This window comes from Rutidosis leptorrhynchoides, chromosome 1 (assembly GCF_046630445.1).
Source record: "Rutidosis leptorrhynchoides isolate AG116_Rl617_1_P2 chromosome 1, CSIRO_AGI_Rlap_v1, whole genome shotgun sequence".
In the NCBI taxonomy this organism is placed as follows: domain Eukaryota; kingdom Viridiplantae; phylum Streptophyta; class Magnoliopsida; order Asterales; family Asteraceae; genus Rutidosis; species Rutidosis leptorrhynchoides.
The window spans coordinates 425358242-425365536 of record NC_092333.1 but is presented as its reverse complement, the minus strand read 5'-3'; positions in this window follow the sequence as shown (position 1 = coordinate 425365536).

Here is a 7295-nt window from a genome sequence, read left to right as displayed (position 1 = left end):
CAATAAAATATCCTAGAGGGATAATGGAGAATATGCTAGTTAAAGTTGGTACTTTAGTATTTCCAGTAGATTTTGTTGTTTTGGACATGGAAGAAGATTCTCAAGTTCCTCTCATATTAGGAAGACCATTCTTAAACACGGCTAAAGCAATGATAGACGTGTTCGGTAAGAAACTGACCCTAAGTATAGAGGATGAGAGTGTTACCTTTTCAGTTGATAGAGCAATGCAACAACCACAATCTGCAGATGATACATGTTATTATATTCAAACTATAGATGCACATGCAGAATTATTAGAAGAATTTCCAGAATTACAAGGAACAGGAGAATGTTCTTTAGGAGAAGGTAATGAACCAATTGATGAAGCTGAAATGTTAGCTACACTTATAGCTAATGGATATGAACCAACAACAGAAGAAATTCAAATGCTAAAAGAAGAAGACAGATATCGATATAAATCATCGATAGAAGAACCTCCGAAATTAGAGTTAAAGCCACTTCCAAACCATTTAGAATACGCTTATTTACATGGTGAATCTGAATTACCTGTAATAATATCGTCTTCTCTTACTGAAAATGAGAAATCACAACTCATTTCTGTGTTAAAAGCTCATAAACCAGCCATTGCATGGAAGATTCATGATATTAAAGGAATAAGTCCTTCGTATTGCACACATAAAATCCTTATGGAAGAAGGTCATAAAACGTATGTGCAACGCCAACGAAGACTAAATCCTAATATGCAAGATGTAGTTAAGAAAGAGATTATTAAACTGCTAGATGCAGGTTTGATATATCCAATTTCTGATAGTCCATGGGTAAGCCCAGTTCAATGCGTGCCTAAGAAGGGTGGCATGACTGTTATTACAAATGAGAAAAATGAGCTTATTCCTACTAGGTCTGTAACAGGATGGCGTGTATGTATTGATTATAGAAAATTAAATGACGCCACCAGAAAAGATCACTTTCCCTTACCTTTCATTGATCAAATGTTGGAAAGATTAGCCGGAAATAGTTACTATTGTTTTCTAGATGGATTTTCCGGATATTTTCAAATTCCAATAGCACCCGAAGATCAAGAGAAAACCACATTCACGTGCCCTTATGGTACTTTTGCTTACCAACGCATGCCATTTGGACTTTGTAACGCCCCTGCAACCTTTCAAAGGTGTATGATGGCGATTTTTCACGACATGATAGAAGAATGCATGGAAGTATTCATGGATGACTTTTCAGTCTTCGGTGATACATTTAAATCATGTCTAGTTAATCTGGAACGAATGCTAATTAGATGCGAAAAATCAAATCTAGTACTTAATTGGGAGAAATGCCATTTCATGGTTAAAGAAGGCATCGTTCTTGGACATAAAATTTCAAAAGAAGGAATTGAAGTGGATAGAGCTAAAGTAGATGTAATTGCTAAACTTCCACATCCCACCAATGTTAGAGGAGTTAGGAGTTTTCTAGGGCATGCCGGTTTTTACCGACGTTTCATAAAAGATTTTTCAAAAATTGCCACTCCTATGAATAAACTCCTAGAAAAGGATGCTCCATTCATCTTTTCAGATGAGTGTATCAAATCTTTTAATATTCTTAAAGAGAAACTCACTAATGCACCGATCATGATAACACCAAATTGGAATCTACCATTTGAACTAATGTGCGATGCAAGTGATTTTGCAATGGGAGCCGTTTTAGGACAAAGGATTGAAAAACGATTTCAACCTATATATTATGCTAGTAAGACATTACAAGGAGCACAAACAATCTATACAACTACTGAAAAAGAACTCCTTTCTATTGTCTTTGCTTTTGACAAATTTCGATCATATCTCGTTCTAGCAAAAACGGTGGTCTATACCGACCATTCTGCTCTTAGATACCTATTTTCAAAACAAGATGCTAAACCAAGATTAATCCGTTGGATCTTACTCTTACAAGAGTTTGATATTGAAATCCGAGATAAAAGAGGAGCAGAAAATCTCGCCGCTGATCATCTTTCTCGTCTTGAAAATCCTGAGTTAGAAGTTCTAAATGAATCGGCCATACAAGACAACTTTCCTGATGAATATCTATTGAAGATAGATTATAAAGAAATCCCATGGTTTGCAGACTATGCAAACTACTTAGTTTGTGGATTCCTTGAAAAAGGATTATCGTACCAAAGACGAAAGAAATTCTTCAGTGATATAAAACACTATTTCTGGGAAGATCCACATCTGTTTAAAAGTTGTCCCGATGGAATAATACGCCGATGTGTATTTGGAGATGAAGCTAGTAAAATTTTAAACCATTGTCACACAGGACCAACAGGAGGGCATTATGGGCCTCAACTAACAGCAAGAAAAGTTTATGAAGCTGGATTCTATTGGCCTACAATTTACAAAGACGCACACCTTCTTTGCAAATCCTGTGATGCTTGTCAAAGGGCCGGAAAAATAAGTCAACGTGATGAAATGCCACAAAATATCATCCAAGTATGTGAAGTATTTGACATTTGGGGTATTGACTTTATGGGTCTATTTCCAAAATCTCATAATAATCTATATATACTCGTAGCCATTGATTATGTATCTAAATGGGCGGAAGCACAAGCTCTCCCAACTAACGATGCACGAGTTGTAGTCAACTTTTTAAAACGTCTTTTTGCAAGGTTTGGAACACCGAAAGCTTTAATAAGTGATCGGGTTACTCATTTCTGTAATAATCAACTTGAGAAAGTTCTTAAAAGATATGGAGTAACACATAAAATCTCCACCGCATATCATCCACAAACAAGTGGACAAGTTGAAAATACCAACCGAGCTTTAAAACGTATTCTAGAGAAAACCGTAGGATCAAATCCGAAGGAATGGTCCATTAAATTGGAGGATGCACTCTGGGCTTTTAGAACAGCCTACAAAACTCCAATTGGAACCACACCTTTTAGACTTGTTTATGGAAAAGCATGTCATCTTCCAGTAGAAATTGAACACAAAGCATTTTGGGCTTTGAAAACATGTAATCTTGATTTACATGAAGCTGGACGTCTACGATTAAGTCAACTAAACGAATTAGAAGAATTAAGACGTAAAGCATACGAAAATTCGTTAATCTATAAGGAAAGAACGAAGAAATGGCATGATAAAAGAATCAGAAGTTCAAAAGAATTTAAAGAAGGAGACAGAGTTCTTCTTTTCAATTCACGATTCAAGCTATTTCCTGGAAAATTGAAATCAAGATGGTCTGGACCATTCATAGTCAAAAGAGTTTTCCCATACGGAACGATAGAATTAATAAATTCAAATGGGATTGAATTTAAGGTTAATGGTCACAGAGTTAAACATTACATACATGGTCCGATGGAAGTCGACAACGAAGTTAATCACAATTTCGACACCACAGCTAACTAAGTGTGGGGAGAATCAAGTCTTTAAAGGATAATATGTATTTCTGTTAGAGTTAGATTGTCTGTTTTCGTGTAGTTCTCGAAAATGGAACCCGAATGGTCTTTCCCTAGCAGACCCTAAAGAACTAGTCTTCTCCCCCCATTCTGAATTTTTATTTTTTTTAGGTTTATACAAAATGAAGACTGCCTGTGAACTAAACCATGGTCTAATGCTACACGCTTTGATCACTAAACGTAATAATGACATACTCCCGAGTGAAATAGTATCAGTAATCAGAGAAAGAATGGACGGAGTTAGAAAAGAATCCAGATGCGAAGATAATAAGTTACAATTTGGTAAAGGAAAATCAAAATCCGCAGCGAAAAGAAGAGCACGACACCTAGAACGATGTCACAAATTCGGAAAATGGTCACATGGAGGTAAATGTTCAAATAATCAAACCTATTCAAATACCGAATTTGTTACTTTATGCAGAGACGGACCGTTCATATGTTTAGAAGAAAAGACACTGAATGCTCGAGGTTACGCCTATGTAGCCATGTAAAATCAATTAAACCGACTATCTTATGAATGGGATAGATCATATAACTAAGAAATCTATTTCACAGGTATGTCTGTACAGTTTTTATTTTTATTTTTATTTTTAACCTTTTGATAATAAACGCTAATTTGTTCGCTAAAAAGTATTAAATTGGTATTGAATAAAATTAGGTTTGGCGACCGAAATTATTGATATCATTCAAAAATTTATTACATCACTGCGAAATTTAACGTTTATTCTTAAGGTATAAATATCTTTAAACAATCAACCCAAAATATTTCAAAAATTCGTCATGAGTTAAATTAGGTCTTGGAACCGAAATTACTTTACCGAAAAGAGGGGCGCATATTTTTGATAATATTTGATTGATTAAAGTGGGATAAAAAGACAAAAAGATTTTTAATTTTATTTTTACCATGTTTTTAATCTTAATATTTAAATCTTAAATTAATATTGTAAACTTTGTAAAAACAATATATTTAAAATTATAAATATTTGAAAAATTAATATAAGTTTGGTGTGAATTTATAATATGAATTTTTAAATTAAGATTGGTGTGAACTTTTAATTTTTAAAATATGAATTTTTAATTTTATGCATTTCAAATTTTAAGTTTGGTGTGAATTTTTAATTTTGAATTTTATATTTAAGTTGTGTGAATTTAAAAACAAAAATTTACTTTATCTCATTAAGTTAAGAATATGATTTTTAAAATTCGTCGTAAGTTGAAGACTAGGTCTTTGAACCGAAATTGCTTTACCCAAGGAAGGGACGAGAACTTTTATTATCATTATTTTTAATCTTATTGAATTAAAGTATGCCAAAAACATAAAAAAAAAAAAAAACCCAAAAATCTTAGCTTTTAAAACAATCGCTACAAAAAGACAAATTTTAAAATTTTGTCGAGGGACGGACTAGGACATCGATCCGAAACGACCTCGTCCTAAATAACAAGGGAAACAAAATTTTAAAATTAAGTACTTAATTGTTTCAAAAGTTAATGATTATAAAAAAAAAAAAAAAAAAAAAAAAAAAAAAAAAAACTCCGCGAGTCGCGGAGTTTAAAGGGTATTTCACCGCGACTCGCGGGAGGACCAAAACCCAGAAAAAAAAATAATAAACACCCGAACTGATCAGTCCACAACCTCAAAACCGAAAAACACAGCGAAAAAAGACTCCGAAAAACCATCCAAAAACACCCCCAAAATCACAATTTTTAACCGTTAATCACCAAATTTTTTGCTAAAATCATGTTGAGAAGGATGTTATCTAAGAATTACTCAAGAAAAACGGTAAATTTCTACACCTAAACACCATTTAATTCGAAATTTGGTGTTCTTGAGTCATTTTTTCCCCAATTTGATTTTGATGCTTTTTAGTGTAATTAGACTTAAATTGTTTATGTATTATGCTTGTATAACCTAGATTGATGCTGTTTAACATGATTAGAAGCCTTAAACTTCAAATTTTGAGTAATCTAGGGTTTGTGTTCTTGAGCAAATTTGGGGCTTTTTGATATAAACAGGTTATGGCCGATTTTTGTCATGAATTGTTGCTAAAATAAGTAGTGTAACATGTCTAGGTAGTTAAATGATCCAAACTTTGAGCCTAAACATGATTTTGAGAATTAAAGTGGACTTTTTCAAGTCTAAAATTCATGAACTTGATTTTTGAAAGATAATGCCATTTGAGACTTGTTTGATTGCTAGTAATGATTATTTTGACATGTTATTTGAGTTGAATGCTTATGAACTTGGCGAAAATTTTCGTATATGCTTATTTGAAAAAGTGTAGATTTGATAAAAATGTGAAAATAAGCTTAAGTTTGATATAAATTGATAATGTCATTGTAATTATTTTGATTGATGATTTTGCTGATACTAATGCATATTTGGATGCACAAAAATTGTGTTTGATGTGTTTTGCAGAATGAAAGGGGTGAATCTTCATCCCAAGCCCGCAATGCTCCTGCTGAGAATTTGGAACAACAGGAGGTGGATAACTACTACAAGCAGGATATACCTCATCCAGTCATGACCTTTTTCGATATGCACTTGGAAGAGTTGCACCCGAACCTGAGATTTGACAGACTTTGGATAGATTATCCAAAATATCAAAGGGGTTTGCATACTCTTCATTCTAAGGTTGTTGAGGTACCGAGGGTCATAGAATGGGGACCCTTAGAAGCTGTAGAATTGGCCGGGCCAATTAGGGAATTACTTGTACAGAGGTATGGTAATTCTTCTTTTAATGACTGGGTACATTTATTCACCATACGTAGACCTGTATGTAAAGTATGGTGTGAAGAATTGTTATGTAGTATAGAGTTGAATGATCGGGTAGCTAGTTTAACCGATCGTTCTTTTATTAGATTTTTGTTAGGCGGTTCGATGCGCCACATGTCTTTACTGGACATGGCTCAGGCTTTACGTATATATACGCCTGAGGAGTTAGCGTCTGCCGATTGTAGAGGATTGATACTAAACGGTAGAAAGATAGATGAAAATTTTGATACACACGGTGTGTGGAGTCAAATGACAAGCCATCACCGTTTCAAAGGGGGAAATTACTCTTATTTGGATATAGATAGAGCCGAATTAAGAGTGATACATAGGTTTTTAGCTAATTCGATTACACAAAGGGGTAAGAACAAGGAAAAAGTAAATGAACAGGATTTGTTTTACCATATGTGTATTCGAGACCCACAAAGCACTGTAAGTATACCATATTGTGTGGGTTATTATTTATCAGCTATGGTTCGGGGGATGCGACCACATAGAATAATAGGAGGTGGAATTTTTATTACTTTGATTGGTGAATATCTCGGTGTGGATATAAGTCGGGGGGGATTATTAGTAGAAGAACCAGAACCCCGCGATACTATAGGTTTAAATGTATACCATGGTGCGAAAGTTTTGAAGAGGTGAAATAACGCCGCAGTACGATACCATGGTAGACATCCACAGGTGGAGAGAAACCAGCAGCAAGGTAATGTAGGAGGGGGGAATGAGATGCAAGAAATGCATAGGTTTATAGCTTCTCAGGAATACGAAAATGCTAGACAGAGAGCATTTGAAGATTGGCAAGTTCATCAGAACCAGATCATAGCTCATTGCCAACATATAGGTAGAAACTATATTCCTACACCGAAACCCATCTTCCCTCCTTGGTCTATAGAGATGCAGCCACCATATCCTACGTATGACCCTGCCGAAGCATTCTATAGCACTTATGGTTATGCCTGGAACCCCTATTGGTACCAATATCATCCTTAGTTTACTTATTTTTTTTTTATTTTGTAATTTGTAATTATTGATACGTTTAATACTTTTGTTAATATTGTAATCATTTTTATAATTATCTAA